The sequence below is a fragment of the Protopterus annectens genome, chromosome 6.part0 (genome assembly GCF_019279795.1).
Source record: "Protopterus annectens isolate FY-2018-M chromosome 6.part0, PAN1.0, whole genome shotgun sequence".
NCBI classification, from domain to species: domain Eukaryota; kingdom Metazoa; phylum Chordata; order Ceratodontiformes; family Protopteridae; genus Protopterus; species Protopterus annectens.
Window position 1 is genome coordinate 457,729,474 of NC_056737.1, and position 24,255 is coordinate 457,753,728.

The following is a 24,255-nucleotide window of genomic DNA, read 5'->3' on the forward strand; positions in this document are numbered from 1 at the left end:
ACAGAACAAATAGATGCAGTATCTTCAGGAAACCAAACACTTTATTCCACAGGAACTCAATAAAACCTCCAGTTAGCCCTTTTGTCTCAATTAAAATGCTTAGAGACTTCTTCAGACTGAGGTTCAATATACTATTCACCTTTTAAATACACTAAATTCTCACATGACCAATACAAAAAAATGACATCATCCATCACATGCTTCATCAGATAAAAATTCACATTTTAAAAGTGATATAAACAGTTAGACAAAAGTAAAAAAAAAAGTTAAACACATGAAAAAAAACATTTTTTAAAAAGCATTTTTAAAAATCTCTTGGAATATATAAGACAGTGACATAAAAACACTTAATGTTTCAACCACTTTCTCTTTAGATACATTCAAAATTTGTCTCTATTATTAAGTCCTGGTAGGAAACAGGTATTCAATCTAGCTTGCCAGCAATACTTGAGCCATCCTAATTCTTCCTCTATATTTATTATACTTTGAGTATTTGCCAAAGCCTCCAAGACTATAAATTTATAATTAATTTACACCTTTTATGTTTATAATGCTTACTCATAGCATTTTTCTCATCTCCGTTTTGTATGGCATACTTGTGCTCATAGATTCTTTCGTTGCGCTCAAGAGTAGTTTTACCAACATAAAAGGATTTACACTCTAAACATATAATAAGGTAAATTACATTCTTAGATTTACAACTAAAAACCCCTGAGACATGAACTCTACTGCCCCCCCACCTCTAACTCACTTCCTTCCGTGTATAAAAAATTACACATATTACAGTTATAGCATTTATCATTCCATTTTTATGTTCAATACTCTTGGTCTTATTCAATTTTCCTTGAAAAAAGTTTTTGAAATATTTTCCTTTCTTTTGCACAAAACTAGGGGTCTCATCTATTTTACTCATAAGCTCTCCATTTGATTAAAAAAAAAACAATTATTCCTGGTAACATTTTTAATAGCTTGTAAATCAACACTATTATGTATTGCCATTGATGTTCTATATTTATACCAGTCTCTCATACCATCATTAACAATGTATTTTTGTTTTCTTAAATCTGTTTTTGTAATAAGTTTTTTACTTTCAGTTCAGGATATCCCCTTATTTCCATTTTTTCACAAAAAGTTTGCTTCTTCTAAAAAGTCTTCATCCTTCTTAGTTAATCTGCTTATCCTATTTAACTGTCCCTTTACTATATTCATTTTAGTCTTTTTAGGATGCATGCTGGAATAACGTAAATACATATTATTCTGAACTTCTTTCTTATAAATTTTTGAAGTTAACTTATTATTCTCTTTAAATATCATAACATCCAAGAAATTAACTTTTCTATCATCATACTGATGAGTAAACTTCAAATATGTGCACACATTATTTATGTACTCAATAAACCCCTCAACTACGATTACAGAATCTCTCCACACCAGAAACAAGTCATCAATAAAACGTACCATTTTCACAGTATTCTTACTATATCTACTTTCCATAATATTGGTTAATTCCCAACCATGCATAAGCACATTTGCATAACTGGGGGCAAGTGCTGCCCCATTCGCAACACCATTTGCTTGTGTATATATATATATATATATATATATATATATATATATATATATATATATATATATATATATATATATATATATATATATGTTTCCATAAAAGGACAGAAAATTAGAACTCAGAACAATTTCAATCATTTCCATCAGCAAAACAATTGTGCAATTAGAAAACATTTTTGTTCTTAAAAGCTCTAACCTCACAATATCCATCCCTTCATCATTCGGGATCATAGTATACAGTGACTTTACATCTAAGGTCACTAACAAATCAGTTTCAGCTATAACTATTTCCTCTATTTTATTTAAAAAATCATAACTGTCTTTGATAGAATTGTTCACAATTACTTTTTGTAAGTGTTTATCTACAAACACAGAAAGACCTTCAGTTTTGCTGTTCGCACTAGCCACTATGGGCCTTAATAAGGGTTTATCTAAATTTTTGTGGATTTTTGGTATTCCAAAGATCCTACTTATTTTGGGGTTAGTATTTACTAGATTTTTTTCTAGTTTTATCATCTACTCTACCTGCTAAGTACCAGTCTTCTATGAAAAAATCTATCATTGCATATCCTTTCTTAACTTCCTTCATTGTTATTTTCTTATAATAATTACTATCTAATAACAATTCACCAATCTTTCCTTCATAAACTTCCCTATCAAGTACTACTAAAGCCCCCCATCAGCTTTTAAGAACAAAATGTCCTCTTTTTTAAGCAACTTATCAAAACATTCCTTTTCATTTTTGGACATATTGAAGTATCTGAACTGAGGTTTATTATCTAAAATTTCAATTATTTGAATTTCACAGATGTTCAAAAACATTTCCATTTCTTTCAATAAAGGTGGATTAAAACTATTCGGTTTGTTGAATTCACACTTCCTTTCATCTTTTGGTTCAAATAAAACTTTGAAATTCAATAATCTGACATAATCTCTTAGTTCATTTATCATGTCTAACTGCAGTAGCTGGAGCTCAGGCTTTTACAAAGTCGCATGGTGAAAACCATCAGGTTGTGGAAATTTATCAAAGTGCAAACAGTGAAAATAGAACCTGGGCCCAGGTTACAGCTGATGGAAGGACAAATCATCCCTTTAACAACAAAAAGCATTCAAAAAACATGTTTCCAAAAAAGGGTCAACCGAAAAGGAACTGGAAGAAAACAAACCAAGCCTGGAGGACATAGGTACTGTTAATTTTAAAATTGTCAATTTGAGCAAACATGTTTTGTCTGCTCAAGATGGTGTTGTGTTAAGTAAGGGATGGAATTTTGCTCTGTCCCAAAGAGCAAGTAAATTAGGGTCTATATTAAATCAGCAAACACTTAAAAAAGTGAATGCTGATTTATTGACCCCATGTAAGAGAAAGCTTACAATCCCAAACACTTAGAACAGCATTTTTTTTCCCCAGGGAAAAAAAATTGGTGTTCAAAAAAGAAAAAAAAAACTTTAAAACATTATATAAAGTGGGGGGCTTCACCCCCACACCCCCAACTTGACCCCCTACTTAAATATCCCAACTCCGAGATCGCACTGCAGTGACAAAAATGGCAAAATAATGAAGGCGGCCAAGCGATTTCTTTCCCAGGGAAAGAATTCGCTTATATGCCATTTCTGTATTTTGCCGTTTCGTGCTTTCAAGTTTGATCAAGACACATTCAAAAGAATGTGTCTTCGATCATATAATAGGGAAAAGTAAGTCAGACACAATAAATGAACTAAGAGATTATGTCATATTATTGAATTTCAAAGTTTTATTTGAACCAAAAGATGAAAGGAAGTGTGAATTCTACAAACCTAATAGTTTTAATTCACCTTTATTGAAAGAAATGGAAATGTTCTTGAACATCTGTGAAGTTCAAATAATTGAAATTTTAGATAATAAACCTCAGTTCAGATACTTCAATATGCCCAAAAATGAAAAATAATGTTTTGATAAGTTGCTTAAAAAAGAGGACATTTTGTTATTAAAAGCTGATAAGGGGGCTTTAGTAGTACTTTATAGGGAAGTTTATGAAAGAAAGATGGGTGAATTGTTATTAGATAGTAAGTATTATAAGAAAATAACAATGAAGGAAGTTAAGAAAGAATATGCAATGCTAGGGTATGTAGCAGGTAGAGTAGATGATAAAACTAGAAAGAAATCTAATAAATACTAACCTCAAAATAAGTAGGATCTTTGGAATACCAAAGATCCACAAAACTTTAGATGAACCCCCATTAAGACCCATAGTGGCTAGTGTGAACAGCAAAACTGAAAGCCTTTCTGTGTTTGTAGATAAACACTTACAAAAAGTAATTGTGAATAATTATACATATACCAAAGACAGTTATGATTTTTTAAATAAAATAGAGGAAATGGTTATAGCTGAAACTGATTTGTTAGTGACCTTAGATGTAAAGCCACTGTATACTATGATCCCGAATGATGAAGGGGTGGATGTTGTGAGGTTAGAGCTTTTAAGAACAAAACTGTTTTCTAATAGCACAATTGGTTTGCTGACTGAAATGATTGAAATTGTTCTGAGTTATAATTTTCTGTCCTTTTATGGAGATATATATGTACAAACAAATGGTGTTGCAATGGGGGCAGCACTTGCCCCCAGTTATGCAAATGTGTTTATCCATGGTTGAGAATGAACAAATATTATAGAAAGTAGATATAGTAATAATATTGTGAAAGTGGTAAGTTTTATTGATGACTTGTTTCTGGTGTGGAGAGGTTCTGTACTTGAACTTGAGGGGTTTATTGAGTACATAAATAATGTGTGCACGTATTTGAAGTTTACTCATCAGTATGATGATAGAAAATTTATTTCTTGCCTGTTCCAATATTTAAAGAGAATAATAAGTTAACTTCAAAAATTTATAAGAAAACGATCAGAATAATATGTATTTACATTATTCTAGCATGCATCCTAGGAAGACCAAAATGAATATAGTAAAGGGCCAGTTAAATAGGATAAGCAGATTAAGTAAGAATGATGAAGACTTTTTAGAAGAAGCAAACCTTTTTTGTGAAAAAATGGAAGTAAGGGGATATCCTGAACTAGAAGTAAAAAATTTATTACATAACAGATTTAAGAAAAAAAGAAATTGTTAATGATGGTGTGAGAGACTGGTATAAATATAGAACATCAATGGCAATACATAATAGTGTTGATTTACAAGCTATTAAAAATGTTATCAGAAATAATTGGGGGCTTTTTAAATCAAATGGAGAGCTTATGAGTAAAATAGGTGAGGCCCCTAGTTTTGTGCAAAAGAAAGCAAAATGTTTCAAAAACTTTTTTCAAGGAAAATTGAATAAGACCAAGAGTATTGAACATAAAAATGGAATGATAAAATGCTATAACTGTAATATGTGTAATTTTTTATACACGGAAGGAAGTGAGTTAGAGGTAGGGGAGCAGTAGAGTCTGAATCTCAGGGGTTTTTAGTTGTAAATCTAAGAATGTAATTTACCTTATTATGTGTTTAGAGTGTAAATCTTTTTATGTTGGCAGAACTACTCGTGAGCTCAACAAAAGAATCTATAAGCATATGTATGCTATACAAAATGGAGATGAGAAAAATGCTATGAGTAAGCATTATAAACATAAAAGGTGTAAAATTAATTATACATTTATAGTCTTGGAGGCTTTGGCAAATACTCAGAGCATAAGAAATATAGAGGAAGAATTAGGATGGCTCAAGTATTGCTGGCGAGTTAGATTGAATGCATGTTTCCCACTAGGACTTAATAATAGAAAAGAATGTATAATGCATCTAAAGAGAAAGTGGTTGAAACATTAAGTGTTTTTATGTCACTGTCATATATGGCAAGAGCCTTCTAATTTTTTTTTAATGAAAGGTTTTTCATGTGTTTAGTTTTTTCTAACTTTTGTCTGTTTCTATCACTTTTAAAATGTGAATTTTTATTTGATGAAACATGTGATGGATGATGTCATTTTTTAGCAATGGACATGTGAGAATTTGAGTGTATTTAAAAGGTGAATAGTATACTAAATCTCAGTCTGAAGAAGTCTCTAAGTATTTTGATGGAAATGAAAGCACTAACTGGAGGTTTTATTGAGTTCCTGTGGAATAAAGTGTTTGGTTTCCTGTAGATACTGCATCTATTTGTTCTATTTTGGATTGTGGTGTTACTAGCTGCTATTGAGTGTATTTTTTTTTTTTTTTTGCTAATTCATGAACTATTTAGATGTTAATTTTGTGATACATATTTTTTTCCTACTTTTTTGATATTGGTATATGATTACACTATACAGTGACCAATACTTGTTGATGATGGTTTGTTACATATTCATTTATCATGGGATTGTTCTCTCATGTGATTTTGTTATAAAAACAGGATGCTTATAAATCTGTTTTCATTATACACCGACAAAACTACACAGCAAGCAGTGAAACCTAAACTCAACAGACAGCAAAAAAGGTCATCATAGTAGAATACGCTGATGACTCAACTCCACTCTAATTTGTGCTCCCAGGACACTACCAATGCTCCAAACACTCAGCCAGAAATCATTCTCCTGTGTAGAAGCTTGGCTTGACAACTCACAACTCCACCTGAATCCAAAAATAATTAAACTACTACTGTTCACCTTAACCATCTCTCTCCTCCCAAAAAACTACCTTTAAAATATTGTCATTGAACAAGATCAATATAAAACTGGTAATCCACACCAAACTACAAACTGTGATTATAGATAATCACCTGAAATTTGATCTCTACTTTCAGCGATCTAAGCTACTGTACAACCCTGAAAAATGTCCATCACTTCACTCCATCATTCAGCCTTATACTACTAAGAGACCTCTGTGCTCCAATGGAAAATCATTACTCTCCACAACAAAGCCAAACAGTAATTTAGGATACTCCCTGTATGAGCACTGGATTGCTAACAGATGGAATAATGTACTACTCCACTTAAGAACACTCTTCAAACTGAAAGACTATAAATGTCAACTAAAGTACCACTTGATAGATAAATGGCTCTGCACCTGCACCACTCCTGGTTAAACTGGCACTGATATAACTGTTTGAATTTGTGCCATAACTCTCTGCTGCACAAAACATAATGTGTTGTTATCACAACCATACCCTCCTATATCAACTCATCTTCTTTATCTTTCTTGTACCTCTTCATCTTTCTTTCTTTCTTTGAGCTACTCTAACTCTTTATCTGATCTCCCTATGTTTTACATTTTGAACTATTAACAAATATTTTATGTAAAAAATGTCAATCTATGCATACTGATGATATTCTACTACATGTACCTCTATGTATTTAAAAATATATATTTGTATTCAACCCATGTAACTGTTACTTTTAATCAAAAATGTTTGTAAATGATGTAACTGATGTAAAAGATGTCTGAATAATAGAACTGTTGTTCATAAATGAAACTGCCTATAAATGAGGAAACAATGCAAATGATGTCCATGATGTCTGCATAATGGAGATGTTCTCACCAGGCTTCCACCGAGAAAGGACACTGCTCAGTCAGATTTTCCTCGTAAATAAATGCCAATCCATAAATAAATAAATAAATTGCTTGAACAAATAAAACAGGTGAAATATGGCAACCCTGCTTGGCTGCAGTGATTATTTTACTCATTGTGAAACATACATATTTTTATTTCAATATAAGATAAATACATCCTATATAAATACTTAATATATTTATATAGGAGTAAGAGAAGCAAGGAAAACTAAGTACCTCCAAAACTTTAAATAGACCATACCAATTAAAAGAGTCAAAAGCCTTCTTAGTTGTCTAAATTAATACAGCTAAATCACTGATACTACCATAACCAGTAAATGTTACCATCTTTTGATATTATGTTGTCTTTGTCTTCTAATTAGAAAACCTGTGTGGTTTTCTTCTGTCAAAGAGCACAAAACTGACATACAATTTCTATAATATTATTTAATAATGAGACTGGCTTCTAAGAAGAAAATAAAGCTGAACCTTTATTTGATTTTAATATTGGGGATTGTTAACATATCTTTCAAGCAGGGAGGAATGATATAGAGATTATGATTTGGTATCTTATAACAAACTTATTACTTGTTAGAGATAAAGATGGCAAGAAATTCACTTAGAAAGATCAGCAAATGAAAACTCTTGAGGTGAATCTTGACACCACTGTTGATAACACATAATAACATAGTACTCCAAACCAGTTTGCATAAAATGAATAAAAAACACTCATGAGCATGCACAGCACAGACTAAATACTACTAAAATTTATTTCAGGGCTAGCATTTTCATTAAACAATAAGAACATCCTCAGAACTCAATTCCATCATGCCTCTACCATCACATGATTATAAATACAAGAATCATAACTTTAGCCTACCTGAATGATACCAGCCATATTGATTTGTTCAATAACTTTTCCTCAGATTCCTATTAATTTGAATCATAACAAATATTAATAAAATTGTTGCTTCATATTTCCATAGCTTTAAGTATTAAAACATTATTCTAACTATACAAAATGTAGGCTACCTATTGTGAGGTACGTCCCTTTGTAGGAGAGTCGCTAGTTCTCCCCATTACCAAGTAAAAACAAAAGGAAAAGCCTCTTTGCTGAAGTAATCTGCTGTTGTATTCCTGCATGTATTGTCTAGGTAGACAGCTAACCAGAGTAGAATGTACACATTCTCAAAATCAAGCAATGAAAACATGAAGCAATCGTTCTTTGAGCTTTAAGTTGTCCAGTTTATTTAAAACAACAAATGCCTTTGACTATGAGATTTCATCTGAAACAATGTTTTTTCTGAAAAAACATTGCAGTTCTACTTGTTTAAATAACCTTTAAAGGGGGGTGTGGTGGAAAAACAGCTTAAAAGTAAGCCTATGGTTCTTTTTTGGATTATAGTTTGGCCTGCTGGTTGAAGAGGAGTCCCTATGTATAATAAGAGTCTTGGACTGACTAATATTCAGGCCAGCTGACTGAAAGAAAGGCCAAGTCCCTAACTGGAATAAGAGTTACAGATTGGCTAATAGGGCCAGCTGATTCGGAGGGAGGCTAAGTCCCTAATTAGAACATGAGCCACATACTAGTTAAGTTGTTATTTACCTCCATCTCCTTGTTAAGGAAAAGGATTCAGTCATAATATTATAAAAATTATTGGCAAAGTAAATTATTTATCCCTTTATGTCATGGATCTGACAAGCTCTCTTGCATTTTAATAAAATATGTATCCCATTCTTTCATTTTATCATGGCGTCAATAAGTAATTTACCATATAAGCATGCTTTAAAGAAATCACATTAAATGTTATCATTAACCTCACTATTAGAATTTATTGAGAGATAATTTTCAATTTCTTTATTTAACCAGTCTTTAAATTTTTAAATTTCACTCTCTCTCTCTTTCTCTCTCTCTCTATATATATATATATATGTGTATATATATATATATATATATATATATATATATATATATATATATATATGCATACACACACACACATATATATATATATATATATATATATATATATACATATATTCCATTAAGTATTAATATTATTTTGATGATTGTCAATTTAAAAAAAATTATGGTCACATAAGAGACATTTACTTTCTTTAGCAGAATCAGTTTTAGAATAACTCAGGCAACTAGAAATATAAATTCTATCTATATGCATTTGGGTCCAAAAGATATAAAAGGATTGTACAGAATTAAAGTTGTTTACCTTCTTTAGATTCAGCAAGTCGATCCGGTCCCCTAGTTCTTCGGGAGTTATTTAAATTCTGGCTTACCTTTTTTTGCATCAGTATTTTCTTCATTTAATATACAGTTAAATCTCCTCCCAATACCACATTACATGTGAGGTTATCTAATAATATGTCTCAATATTTTAACATTTGCTGCAAGTTCTGGTATAGAGTACATATTAGTAATATGAGAAGGTTATTTTTGATATCATGTTGAACCACTGCAAACATTTCTTTGGTACCATATCAGTAAATAAAATTTGTCATAATTTTCTTACTTCTCTACTAAGTAATAGCTATTTTTTCTTTGAAGGGGGATTCTGTGACAGCTGAGGGATTTTTAAAGCCAAATTTCAGAATTTACTTTTCTAACAGATGTGTTTATTTAAAAGAAATACACCAGAGTTATGACTTTTAGATATTTTGACAGCCTCCCTTTTCTAATCATTATTTAACCCGTTGGTATTTAAAGATAAAACTTATAATGCTGTCATTTAGCTTTTCAAATAAGTTTTTCATTTTTTTGTAATGCTGTCATTTAGCTTTTCATATGAGTTTTTCATTTTTTGCAATACTCTGTGGTAAATTATGCAAGTTGTTAACTGTTTTATTTCTTTAATTAATAATCAATGCATTAATTAATGAGTGCCTTTTAATAGATTATAAGACAGACCCATAAAGAAAAATAAAAAGATTTAAACAATTTTTTTTAAAAATAATCTTTTTAACTATATCATTGAAACCCAAGGTTCCTGACCTGATAAATTAAATCCAAAGAAAACTACCCATTAGCATACCTTCAGCACTTTCTTCGGATAAAGCAAATCCCAAGAAAACTACCCAACCTTCATCACTTTGTATTTGTACTATAAGAAATCTTACCAGTGATGCTTGAGCATAGAAACAGACAGGAATGTTGATTACATCTAGTAAAAATATATGTTTTCCTTCCAAAAGTTGTATGGAAAGCATGGCTGGCCTTAGGCATAGGCCAACTAGGCGTCCGCCTAGGGCACCGGTTTAGCAGGGACACTTTTCCAGTATTTATTTGGTGCAGGTAGACCAGGATGGGGGCACCAAGTAATGTGTTGGGGGGCACCATGGAGCTGTTTTGCCTAGGGCACCAGTTGACCGAGGGCGGGAAAGTTTAGACCTAAACTGAGATGCTGTATGTGAACACTAAATCACTAAAGAGAAAGAAAAAGAGAGCTTGGAGATACACATATAGTTTCTATTTATTTTATCAGATGCACAGATTGCCAGTATTATGTATGGTTGTATTTTTTATCAAATGCAAATATGTTTTCATTCCTGCAGTAGTCAACTTGGTTTATGTCAACCATAGCAGTGCAATAGATGTTTCACTTTGGTCACAGTTGTGTGACCATGGTGTTGGTATATATCAATTAGGCAGTGTGATGATGACGTCACAACACTGGGAGGAGGCAAAACCTTACACAAAAAATATGAGGTTATGTGATTTTTATTTACAGGTGTGCATATGTGCATGTTTGAGCTAATGAAAGTTTTAGAAAACTGGTAGTTTGTTTTGACTCCTGTAAAGGTTAACATCTAGCTACGTTTAAGTTAGTCTGGTGTGTGTTTCTTTTTGAGTGTGTGCATTTAAACAATTTTATGGTGGGAGTCGATCTGCTGTAGGTGGGGTTAGGTATGTATTAATTACTGTGCAGATGACGTAGTGAGTTTCATTTTTTGGCAATTGAATGTTCAGTGTTAATTCTGTAATATGTGGTTCTGCAGTATATGAATTTTATATTTCCTAAGATAAATAAAGCCTTATGATATTCAAAATATCATCAGGTCTTTTCTTCAATAACTTTCCTTCGGCATTTTATACTGTTTGTATACTATTATTTGCTATGTCACATTAATGGTGCTGAATACTTATTTACATATATAAATGCATATGTTTGTGTGGGCAGTGGTAGATACAAGGAGGGAATAACAAAGGAATATGTGCTCTCTCCTTTTAGGAATTTAAGCCCACTGTCTGGTATCATGAGGCTTCCCCCTATATATATTGAAGTGATTTATCGAGTCAGGTGAGCATCCTGTTTTGTAAATTTCTAGGACTGCCAACTGTATGTAAGTATATGTGTGTGTGTGTGTGTGTGTGTGTGTATGCACTTATGCACGCACATGCTTGCATGCGTGCATGTGCATATATTTGTGCATACGTCTGTGTCTCTGTCTGTCCATTTATATGTGATATATGCCCATCTCTGTAACTAAGTAAAAATGCATCAGATTGTATTTTGATAAGTCCAATACATGCACATCTCTGTAACTAAGTAAAAATGCATCAGAATTAGAAAAAAATAGTGTTACAAGAATGTAGTTGTTTCATCATGACTGACCCTGAAAAAGGCAGACTGAAAATTGTTGACGCTACAGGCCTGTTATTCATCTCACGTGTAAGCAAGTGATCAAACAGTTCTTTTGAGAGATTTATCACATAAATGTGCAGGCTAAGTAGAACCTCTAGAGAATTAGAGTTTAAAAGAAGACTACATCTGCGGTCAAAAATTTCTGCTGCAACTTGCCTTCTAAAGAAAGTAAATCGTGGGCCTGACTGATGTGCTTCTGTAGCTGGACATTAGGTAAAAGCTAAGATATTATGCCATATGCCTAATCTACTAATACAGAAAATACACAGTGTAAGACATTCCTTGTGTTTTTATGATAACACATACTTCCAAGGATGTGTGTAAATGCCTATTTTTCTTTGAAAATATTGCTTACATCTTTATGACTATAAAGCAGATGATCCATTATTTCTGTAGAATAACATGGTGCCAAAATTTCTATGTGCTGCATGCTTTGTGTGAATTATGAGGCACTGGCTTAGGCTTGAATTGCTCAATAAAAGACTTACCTTGGGATTCATGAATGGCCAGTTTCCGTGCAGGAACAGTGTAGGAGCTCCTGCATGGAAAATGTCCGCCGAGCGATCCAGGAAAGTGCTGTTTTCACATGCATGAGTGGCCCTACACTGTTCCTGCATGGAAGGCCATGCAGGATGCAAATCACCTCATTTACTGGTAAAAACCATGCAAATGAGGTGATTTTGCGATCCACAAAGCTGGCCAGATTCCATGCAGGAGCAGTGTCAGAGCAGAAATGTATTCAGTTAGTAACTGAATACATTTCTGCATCTGAGCAAACGGAGGCAGGACAGCTCATGGAAAGCATGTATTACAATCAAACACACATGCCAATGGCCAGATATAAGGCCATTGTCATTAATAATAGTTTATTTTTTCATAAAATTAAACTTTTTTTTTGGCCGATCATGGACAATTAAGCTTAGGGCAGTGGCATGCAAACAGGATCATGCCGAAAATAAAAAAAAATGAGAAAAGTCAATTTTAAGATAATTCCGCATTTTGCCATTATAGTCAATGGCATGCAGAATGTAAACAATACCAGGGAGCACTGATTGTCAAGGGAAAAGGGTCCGTTTAAGTGCAGTAACTAATGACCTACACACTGGGGTATGCAAATGAGGGGAGTTATACAGAATCACAGATTTCCTCAAAGTGTCAGCTTGTACCTAACTGTGTAGGTGCAGCAATACAACAGTGCAAGTGTAAGAGCTGAATGACTTCATAAGGGGGTGTGTCATGCTTGCTGTAAGATCACTGGAGCTCTGTGGCCCATGTTTGCCCTTAGCTAAACACAGCTAAGGAAGAGGGTGCGTCAGATGTGCCTGAGCACTGTGTATATAGCCTACATGGGTGTGTGCACCATGCACCAGGTTTTAAACAAAAAAAAAAAAAAAACAAAAAGAAAAATCAAAAGAGGAAATGGCAGCACTGTTTACATTTGAGCACTGGGTATGCGCGGCACCCCTCGAGGCTTAAAGAGGGAGGAACTGGGAAAGGGAAACAGCAGTAGGAAGGCAATCAAGGAGAACTAGCATAGTTGGCAGGTGGAATGTGTCAGAATCAGCCAATTACACAGATAGCAGCTCAGCATACTAATATAAACTATGCAAACACCCTACAGACTGTTTTTTCCCACAAACTCTACACCACCAGTGGGGGGATTTTTAACTGGAAAAACTAACTGAAAATGTTAGAGGCTGCTGCTGCTTTACTCTATCAATATGTGCTAGAGACTGAGGGTGGTGAGGAGGAGAATGTTGACAACTGACCCACAGTGAGGAGGAGGAGAAGAGTGTACAGACACAGGGTAACCTACCAGGGCCTACATGAGCTGGAGATAGTTGAGCACTATATGGTGGACAGGGACATTCTACAGCACATCATTGAGCTGTGCCAGCCATGCCTTACACACAGAACTAATAGAGGGGAACCCATCCCAGTGGATACGAAGGTATGTCAAGGCTTAAGAATACTAGCCACAGGTACCTTCCAAAGACCAACTGGGGATATCATGGGGGTCTCACAGGCATCAGCATCCAGGGTACTACACAAGTTCCTGGATGCCATGACACAACATGCCAATGAGCACATATATTTCCCCACCACCTGTGAGGCACTGACCACACGTATGTGTCTCTTCCACCATACAGCAGAATACCCGGAGGTAGTTGGTGCTATAGATTGCATGCACATCCACATCAAAGCACCACCTGGCGAGTGCAGCAGGGTCTACATAAACTGCAAGGGCTTCCCCTCCATCAACTGCCAGGTCGTGTGTGATGCCCAGGGCATTATCATGAATGTGTGTGTTGGCAGCCCAGGAAGCTATCACAACTCCCACATCTGGCATTGCTCACAGCTGTATCAGGCATTTGCCAGGGGGGGGGGACATCCCATATGGCCATCTAGGGGGGGATGCTGGCTATGCACTGGAGCCATGGCTGACGACACCTGTAAAGACTGGTAGAGAAGGGTGAAGGCTGCCAGCCTAGTCAAATAGAATTTGATGCATAATTCTGGCATTTGTAAATATAAATATAAAATACAGGCTTGTTTCTTAAATGAAAGAAAACACTGTAAAATGTGAACTTCATGATTGTAGCAACATTGCCATCTGCTGTAAGAAAAACTAAGCCAAGCATTTCAAATGTTCTTTGAAATTAAAATTCTGTTTTGTATGTCCTTTGAAGTTAGAATTTGGAGTCGATGAGTCTGGAGTAAGCATCCTGCCTATTCTTTTAAGGCTAAAGTTAATGACCAGAATTTACATGTGGAATATCCTTTATTGCTCTAAGTGTAAAAGAATGTAAATGCAGTTTCGGTGTGGCCTGAAAACTTCAGACTAAGTGTCAAAATGATGTAATATGTATACTGGGAAAACCTAAGTGTCAAAATGATGTAATCTGGGAGGTTCCAGCAGAAATGTGTTTGTGATTTTAAAAACTATTGCTCAGAGAGAGACTGTAGGCATTTTTGTCTTGACATCCATCTCATCAGCACTCTGCCTGTGTCTTAAGTAAGTTATTTCAGAAGTATGTTTCTTGTAGTAATAGCTAGGAAATTAGGAGAAAGTTAGACTAAGTGTTTTTCGGTTATGTCAGAACTGTACTACTGATTTATTTTAAGTTTCTGTGTGATCTCTGAACTCTTGAATAGCACTGAGGTGTAATAGTATTGTCTTGTGTTTTTAGTATTTATTATTAAATATTTTAAAAACATTTTACCTGTGGCTGGTTTGTGTAGAGATAAGTAAGCTCTAGAGTACATTGCATACTTATAAGTGACCCTGTAATAAGCCCTTCCAAAGCCTTAAGATTGCTTAAGTTTCACTACTATTGGATAATAATATTGCACAGTAATAATTGGACACCCTTTTAAGGGCCTTTTAGTAGCTGATAAATATTAGCTGGTGGTGGCAGTGATTACTACAGTATAGTCTGGGTAAAGGGGCACAGCTGGAGAATCTGTGTCAGCCTTTCCTAGCAGTGTCTGTGAAGTTGTATAAATACTTATCTCAAAGTGTGAGAGTGTGTGTGTGTGTGTGTGTGTCAGCTACTTGGGCAGGGGTACAAAGCACTGGTTGGACAGAGAGGGTACTAGAGGTTAGCTTGCCAGCTAGGCTGAGATCTGGACCCTATAGCTGTGCCAGTGGGGAGTCTTATTGGGGACCTGGAGAGCAAGGGAGCAGCCAGCCCCAGACTGACTGCGATCTCTGTGTGCTCTTAAGGGAAATTGTACTTTACTGTATGTATTTGTTATCCTTTCCTCTCTTATGAGACACCCTCTCTGGTGTTAGTGGTGAGGATTGAGGCTCCTTGATTGCTGGGCCAGGGCACGGGCGTCACATGTGGTTTGCAGTGGTGGAATCCACTTCACATTTGTGGTGGCGGTGGATGTCCACACCATATATTAATTAATTGGCAAATACTAATTGGCTTGTAGTGGTGTGAGTAGAATGAGTCCTCTAGCTTATGTACAGTGATCTCTGAAGGTGTTTTGTACTCTAAATAAGCCATGCAGTGAATACTCAGAGTTCAGATCACAATTGTTTTATTTCTTTTGTTAGCTTAGTTAGTCAGGGTGATCTGGCAGCATGTCAGCAGAGGAGTATGGAAAGCTGACAAGGAGCCAGCTGGTGGAGATGTGCTGAGTTAGGGGACTGGTACATGGAAACCTAAGGCAGACCTGATTGCAGCCTTGGTTACAGCTGCATCAGAAAACAACGTCCAGATGGCCAGTCAGACTGGCAGTGGAGATACAGTATCCTCGGAGAATGGACAGCTCAACCTTTCTGCAGTGGACTTAAAAATCCAGCTGGAGCTAAAGAGACTTGAGTTGGAGGCCAGGGGTTTGGAGATAGAGGCCGAGGATAAAGAGCATCAGAGGAGGCATGAGAGGGAAATGCTGACTCTTCGCCAGAGTTATGAAGGAAATGGGGAAAGGAGTAACTGGACCCCAGAAGCACAACAGGTCAGTAAATTTCTTCCGCAATTTAAAGAGGTGGATAATTTTGATAGTTTCATTCATATGTTTGAGAGGGTATGCAAACAGTATAGTGTTGACCAAAGGTTCTGGGTACGGTTCCTGACCCCCTTACTTCATGGTAAAGCTGTAAATGCATTGGCTAAAATGTCTGACATTGCATGTTTTGATTATACTGTTGTGAAAAGTCACCTGTTAAAATGTTTTAAGCTAACACCTGAAAAGTATAGGAAAAAGTTTTGTGAGCATAGAAGCAAGGCAGATGAAAGTGTGTGTGATTATGTTGCTGAACTGAGCACTTATTTTCATAGCTGGGTGAGTGGATGTTAGGTCACCACTTTTGAAGGGCTGGCAGACCTTTTGGTGAGGGAACAAGTCCTTAGCACTTTGCCTGAGGACATGAGAATCTGGTTAGCTGATAGACAATGTGCTACTTCAGATGAGTTGGGGAAGAAGGGAGACCTGTACCTGGCTAGCAGGGCAGCCCTGCACAGGAAGGGGACCCCCAGTACTGCTCATGGGTTTAAAGGAATCCATGGTGGGCAGCACAGACTGCCCCAACAGAATCTGCCAGTAGCAGGGGAAGCCACTAGTTAAGGTGCAATTCCAAGAGCTAGGGGTAGATGTTTTGAATGCAACCAGTGGTACCATGTGGCATACAGGTGTCCACGGAGGCAATGTGGGGAACCAAAGCTGAGGGAGCCACTAAGTGGGAAAGACAAAATGCCAATAGTAGGTTGCCTTGAGACAACAGGGGTACTAAACTACCATCCTGCAGATGTCCTGAGAGGGAAAGATTTTGATGAGGCAGTACCATGTACTTATGCAGTTACATGCAGTCAGGCTAGGAAACAAGCATGTGGGTCTGGTAGCCTGGGGGAGACCCAGACAGACTGCATACTTGCAGCCAGGACTGGTGAGGTGGTTACTTCAGGGAGTGAGCTACGCTGTAGCAGTGAGACTGAAGGTGAGCCACAACTGCTTGAGGGTACTGATGGTCCCTTGAACAGAGTGACTGCAAAGGTAGAGGTGAGTAGTAGTACCCAGGCTGACAGTGAGGCACCACTGTCAGAGGATGCCAGACTTCTTGTGGAAGGGGAGCTGGGAAGGGTTACAAGGAGAGAGTTGAGACAGGCTCAGCTCTCAGACCTTACACTGCAAGGCCTGAGGCAGGTAGCTAGGGAGGTACCTGATTCTCAAGGAAAGGGGGAATCTGTATACTGGGACAAAGGGTTACAATACAGATAATGGACCCCTGAGGGAGGTCTAAAAGGTGAGAGAGTACAGCAGTTGGTAGTGCCTAGAGCCTACCATCTGGCGCTTCTAGCCATAGCCCATGATATTCCCTTTGCAGGTCATATGGGCATAAAACATACAAAGAGGCACCTTATGCAGAACTTCTATTGGCCTGGAATTTCCAGAGATGTAACAGGGTACTGCAGGACCTGTGAGCAGTGCCAAAAGGTAGGCAAGGCAGGAGACAAGGTGAGAACTCCTTTGATGTCTTTGCCTGTGATTGCGGAGCCATTTCAGAGGGTAGCTATGTATATTTTGGGTCCTCCGAGTACCCCAAGTTCCACAAGGAAAAAGTATATCCTAGTGGTAGTGGATTATGCTACACAATACCCTTGAGGCAGTGGCTTTGTCCTCCATTGAGGCAGAGAAGGTGGCAAATGCTTTGTTAGAGATTTTCAGCAGGGTAGGTTTCCCAAAAGAAATACTGACTGACCGAGGTGCCAATTTCATGTCAGACCTGCTGGCTTGTCTGTGAAAGTCCTGTGGGGTGAAGCACATGAAGACCACCCCTTACCATCCCCAAACTAATGGTTTTGTTGAGAGGTTAAACTCTACAATCAAGTCCATGCTATGGGCATTTGTAGATCAGCTTAAGAGGGAGTGGGACAAATATTTGCCCCATCTGTTGTTTGCTTGTAGAGAGGTTTCCCAGGAATCCACAGGTTTTTCACCCTTTGAGTTGCTGTATGGGCATAGGGTGAGGGGACCTTTAGATTTAATTTGAGATGAGTGGGAAGGTGAGTGTGAACCTCACAAAGAGTCTGTTGTGGCATACGTCCTAAACCTCAGGACAAGGCTCAGGGAACTCATGGGCTTGGTCCAGGAGAACCTGGCAGAAGCCCAACAACAGAAAAAGGTGTGGTATGACAGGAATGCTCCAGCTAGAGAGTATGCTATGGGGCAGCAGATAATGGTTCTCATTCCTGTCAGACACAACAAGCTGCAAGCAGCTTGGGAGGGTCCCTACAAGGTGGAAAGAAAGGTAAGTGATGTTAACTACATGGTAGAAATGCTAGGCAGATGGCAGGGGCACAAATTGTACCATGTTAACATTATGAAACCTTATCATGATAGGGAGGCCCTTGTGCTGAGCATTTACAGTGGATTGCAGGAGGAGTCTGAGGGAGATCTGCTGACTGATCTCCTCAGTGAAGCTCGGGCTGACACCTCAGTGTAAGGGGTAGCAATGTTCCAGCAGCTATCTCCTACCCAGGTTCGGAAAATCTGAGCAGTGTTGCAGGAATTTGGGGACATGTTCAATGGGAAACCAGGGTGCACTCATCTGGTGCAACACCAGGTGGATACAGGACCCCAAAGGCCTATTAGGCAGGTCCCTTACAGGGTGCCTGAGAGTGTCAGACAGACTCTGAGGGAAGAGGTACAGGAGATGTTGGAACTAGGGGTGATTCAAGAGTCCAACAGTCCCTGGACTTACCCAGTGGTGCTGGTGCCAAAGAAGGATGGCAGCACTAGGTTCTGTGTGGATTACAGGAAATTAAATAGTCACACAGAGTCAGATGCTTACCCCATGCCTAGGACAGATGAGGTCCTAGAGCAGATGGGTGGGGATAAGTATCTTACAACCATTGAGCTTACCAAGGGTTACTGGCAGGTGCCCTTGACTCCCAGTGCTAGAGAGAAGTCAGCCTCTGTGACTCCTTTTGGCATGTACGAGTTCACAAAGATGCCCTCCAGGATGAAGAATGGCCCAGCAACTTTCCAGAGCCTGGTAGATAATATCCTAGCAGGGCAGGTGGGTTTGCCCTTGCTTACCTAGATGATATTGCCATCTACAGCCATTCCTGGCCAGAGCACCTTCAGCATGTCAGGGAGGTGCTGGGCAGACTACAGAGGGCAGGGTTGATCATTAAGCCAAGCAAGTGTCAGATTGGTATGGCAGAGGTCTCCTACCTAGGACATAAAGTAGGGAGTGGTAAGATAAGGCCAGAACCTGCCAAAGTGGAAGCCATTCAGGCATGGCCTGCACCTATTACCAAAAAGCAGGTGAGGGCATTTTTAGGGACAGCAGGGTACTACAGAAAGTTCGTCCCCAGTTATAGTACCATAGCTGCTCCCTTTGCAGACCTGACAAGGAAGAACAGGCCAGATAAGGTAGTGTGGACCCCAGCATGTGAGCAGGCATTCCAGAAGCTTAAAGAAGCTTTGGGAGGACCCCCTGTGTTAGCCAGTCCAGATTACAGCAAATAATTTGTTGTGCAAGTGGATGCTTTGAACCATGGGGTGGGGGCTGTACTTAGCCAGATTTCTTCAGAGGGAGAAGAGCACCCAGTGATTTATCTCAGTCATAGGCTCCAACCCAGGGAGGAATGCTATGCATCTATAGAAAAGAAATGTCTAGCCATACTGTGGGCACTGCAAAAACTTCAGCCTTATCTGTATGGAAAAAAATTCACTGTTATGACAGATCACAACCCTCTAATATGATTAAATAGAGCCAGCCAGAAAAATGCCAAGTTGCTAAGATGGAGCCTGGGGTTGCAAGCATATGATATGTCAGTGCAGCACTACATTGGGGCTAGCAATGCCAATGCAGATGGGCTCTCAAGACAGGGACTGGGGTGAGGTACACTCAGATAGAACTAACCGTCTCAAGCAGCGTTTATCAAGGGTCACTTGAAAAAACTAGCTTGAGTTCTCCATGGGGGGGGGGGGTGAAGACTGGTAGGGAAGGGTGAAGGCTGCCAGCCTAGTCAAATAGAATTTGATACATAATTCTGGCATTTGTAAATATAAATATAAAATACAGGCTTGTTTCTTAAATGAAAGAAAACACTGTAAAATGTGAACTTCAAGATTGTAGCAACATTGTCATCTGCTGTAAGGAAAACTAAGCCAAGCATTTCAAATGTTCTTTGAAATTAAAATTATGTTTTGTATGTCCTTTGAAGATAGAATTTGGAGTTGATGAGTCTGGAGTAAGCATTCTGCCTATTGTTTTAAGGCTAAAGTTAATGACCAGAATTTACATGTGGAATGTCCTTTATTGCTCTAAGTGTAAAAGAATGTAAATGCAGTTTTGGTGTGGCCTGGGAACTCCAGACTAAGTGTCAAAATGATGTAATGTGTATACTGGGAAAACCTAAGGGTCAAAATGATATAATCTGGGAGGGCCCAGCAGAAATGTGTTAGTGATTTTAAAAACTATTGATCAGAGAGAGACTATAAGCATGTTTGTCTTGACATCCATCTCATCAGCACTCTGTCTGTGTCTTAAGTAAGTTATTTCAGAAGTATGTTTCTTGTAGTAATAGCTAGGAAATTAGAAGAAAGTTAGACTAAGTGTTTTTCTGTTGTCAGAACTGTACTACTGATTTATTTTAAGTTTCTGTGTGATCTCTGAACTCTTGAATAGCACTGAGGTGTAGTAGTATTGTCTTGTGTTTTTAGTATTTATTATTAAATATCTTAAAAACCTTTTACCTGTGGCTGGTTTGTGTAGAGATAAGCAAACTCTAGAGTACATTGCATACTTATAATGATCCTGTAATAAGCTCTTCAAAGCCTTAAGATTGCTTAAGTTACACTACTATTGGATAATAATATTGCACAGTAATAATTGGACACCCTTTTAAGGGCCTTTTAGTAGCTGATAAATATTAGCTGGTGGTGGCAGTGATTACTACAGTATAGTCTGGGTAAAGGGGCGCAGCTGGAGAATCTGTGTCGGCCTTTCCTAGCAATGTCTGTGAAGTTGTATAAATACTTATCTCAAAGTGTGAGTGTGTGTGTGTGTGTGTGTGTGTGTGTGTGTGTGTGTGTGTGTGTGTGTGTGTGTGTGTGTGTGTGTTTGTGTGTGTGTCAGGTACTTGGGCAGAGGCACAAAGCACTGGTTGGACAGAGAGAGTACTGGAGGTTAGCTTGCCAGCTAGGCTGAGATCTGGACCCTATAGCTGTGCTAGTGGGGAATCTTATTGATGACCTGGAGAGCAAGGGAGCAACCAGCCCCAGACTGACTGTGATCTCTTGTGTGCTCTTAAGGGAAATTGTACTTTACTGTGTGTATTTGCTATCCTTTCTTCTCTTATGAGACACCCTCTCTGGTGTTAGTGGTGAGGATTGAGGCTCCTTTATTATTGGGCCAGGGCATGGGCATCACAACACCCATCAGAAATGCATACACCCCTGAACAAGAACACCATAATGAGGCACATGCACAAACCAGGATCATTGTAGAGTGAGTTTTTGGGATGCTCAAGTCACGGTTCCGCTGCCTTGACATATCCGGTGGAGCCTTGCAGCACTCTCCAGCTACATGTATACAACTGTTCATAGTATGTGCCATGCTACACAGTACAATCCTGAAGAAACAGCTGCAGCATTAACAGCACGGGACAGGGCCACACAGCCCCCCACCACTGCCAAGGCCAGCGCAGGCACAGAGGGACTCGGAGGAGGAACATCCTAAGCTTGCCCCTGTAGTCAGAAGGAGGTGTGCACAGTATGCCCAGGCCTTGGCAAAGAGGCAATTCATAGCATGCACACTGACACTGTAGGGACCCAAGGACTGATACCTCTCTCTGACTCACACTTAACAGTAAAAGGGATGCCAAACATGACACTACCTGAGCTTTGCCATGTACATGGAGTGTACTATGTGCATCCAACATAGTCAGCCCTCCAGCACTGTCCTTAATACTGGCCCAGCAACAAGGTAAGTCACTCTCCCTATCAATTACTGAATGGAGTAGTATGTTCTCATACTTGTATGTTTGATATGGATGCAAGCATGCAAGGTAATTGGGTGGCTGAATGGGATAGCAACAGACAGCAGGAAATTCATGACAAATACTGGTGTCAACGTACTAGGCAGCACTACACAAGGTGACAACCCCCACTGCAGTACATGTGATGGCCCAAAGAACTGTGGATGTCAATAGGTCACACACATATGGATGTCAATGAGGGTCACATATCCATCACTAGCCTCACCCAGCAGGACAGGTGTAGATGACCATGAAGAAAGGCTATGCTAAGGCCCCCAAATGATGGCAATGGTGAACAGCCCCCCATCAGACCTACACAGACATACTACAACATGTCTGGCAGTTACATTCCAGTTCTGAAGGGTAAGAAGTCTGAAACTGAAATATATGCTATTAAGATCTAACATGTGTACTCTACTGATATGCATCCTGTCTGCATGATCGGTCAAAATACAATATGAAATGGAAGCCAACAGACTAACCGAAATACCAGTACAGTCATTTCAAATGTTAAAGTCTGCAGGTGTGCACCCCCCCCCCCCACACACACACACACAATCCCATGTAGAAATGCAGTAACAGATGGCCTGCAGCACTCTCAAGTGGCCTACAGTCCTCTGGCAAAGGCCCATGCCTCACCCATAGTGCCAATGTATGGAATGTCAGGGGGTGTCCCAACTAACAACCTAACAGTAAACAGAAAACAAATGCAAGGCCATGTTGACAAATGCCAGTAGCATGCCTTCCTATGTCCTACTGCAAGGACTGTGGATCAGGCCATAAATACTACTGGGATAAAGGCCCAACTATGAGGATACCTCTGAGATACTGCTTACATAATGTTAAGTGGAGGAGAGAATAACAGAGAGAGGGGTGTAAAAGCATGGATGTCATGGAGTGTGTGAAGTCTGAAACTCTAATGTCCACCCATACTACTCCCGACTGCAAACCCATGAATGAATAGCCACAAAATCGCTTGTAAACCATAATGTAAAGGTAAACTGACCAGATATATGAGTCCTGCCTCTGGATAACCTGGGTGTATCTGTACAGCCGAGAGGCATGACCCCAGCAAGATATGGCCATTCCATGAAGTTGAGAAAAGCACAAGGAGGGGAACCCCAGCCAGCATACTAACAAGATGCTACAACATTTACACAGAACCAGCAGTCAATTGTCTGTAGCTACCCCTCCACAATGGCAGGTGTGTGCCAGAATGTTGGTCTCAGCTTCATTCATCTTGTATTTCCAGGTAAATAACTGTGAGCAAAGAATGATAACTGTCAGTAGTTGATGACATGACACATCACAGTGTAAAACAGTACATATGCCAAAATATCTTTGCTACAACCGAACATGTCACACAAGCAGCACAGACAGCAATAGTTACAGTATCCCTTGTATGTTAAGCCCATTGTGTCTCCATATTGGCAACCTATCTGCAGATATCCTGCAGAAACAGTTTTCTAGGTGTAGCTGTATCACACAAAACCCTGAAATGGAGTCCAACCCTCCCTAAAATGGATGCACACACTCAATATAGAAGGTCATACTGGGCATGCTCCTACACTTAGAGAAATGAAGCCCATGTCACACAACACAGTGGACTACAGATATCGGTTATTCGCAGCTGTCTCTGCACACTCACCAAATTGTACACCAATCATACTTCACACACACACATATTGGATAGGAATACACACACATATCTAAGGCCAACATAATATAATATGTCATACATACACACACACAGACGTGGGAAAGAGAAAGACAGACGTCGACAGACAGAATCCCATTATGAGGACTCTCCTACTCACTACACATCCCATTGGCCTATATCACATGATGTGCTGATGTCATTCACTGTAGAAATGCCTTTGGTTAGCCCTCAGCCCTATAGTGTCAGCAGTGCTTGTGATAACTGTGTAACACTACACTACAATTAGGTATCCATGTAGCAGTTGTAATCTCAGTCCTGTCAAATATAAAGTTTTGTGTGTGTGTGTGTGTGTGTGTGTGTGTGTGTGTGTGTGTGTGTG

At 38.4% G+C, this 24,255-nt stretch overlaps 1 long non-coding RNA gene across 1 annotated transcript in view; it reads left to right on the forward strand.

Moving 5' to 3' along the window:
* LOC122804369 overlaps nt 1-24,255 on the forward strand; it is a 218,782-nt gene that overhangs the window by 101,639 nt on the left and 92,888 nt on the right. The window contains exon 2 of the long non-coding RNA XR_006365216.1: nt 11,301-11,369. This is a non-coding gene — a long non-coding RNA (uncharacterized LOC122804369). The remainder of the gene's footprint in view (nt 1-11,300; nt 11,370-24,255) is intronic.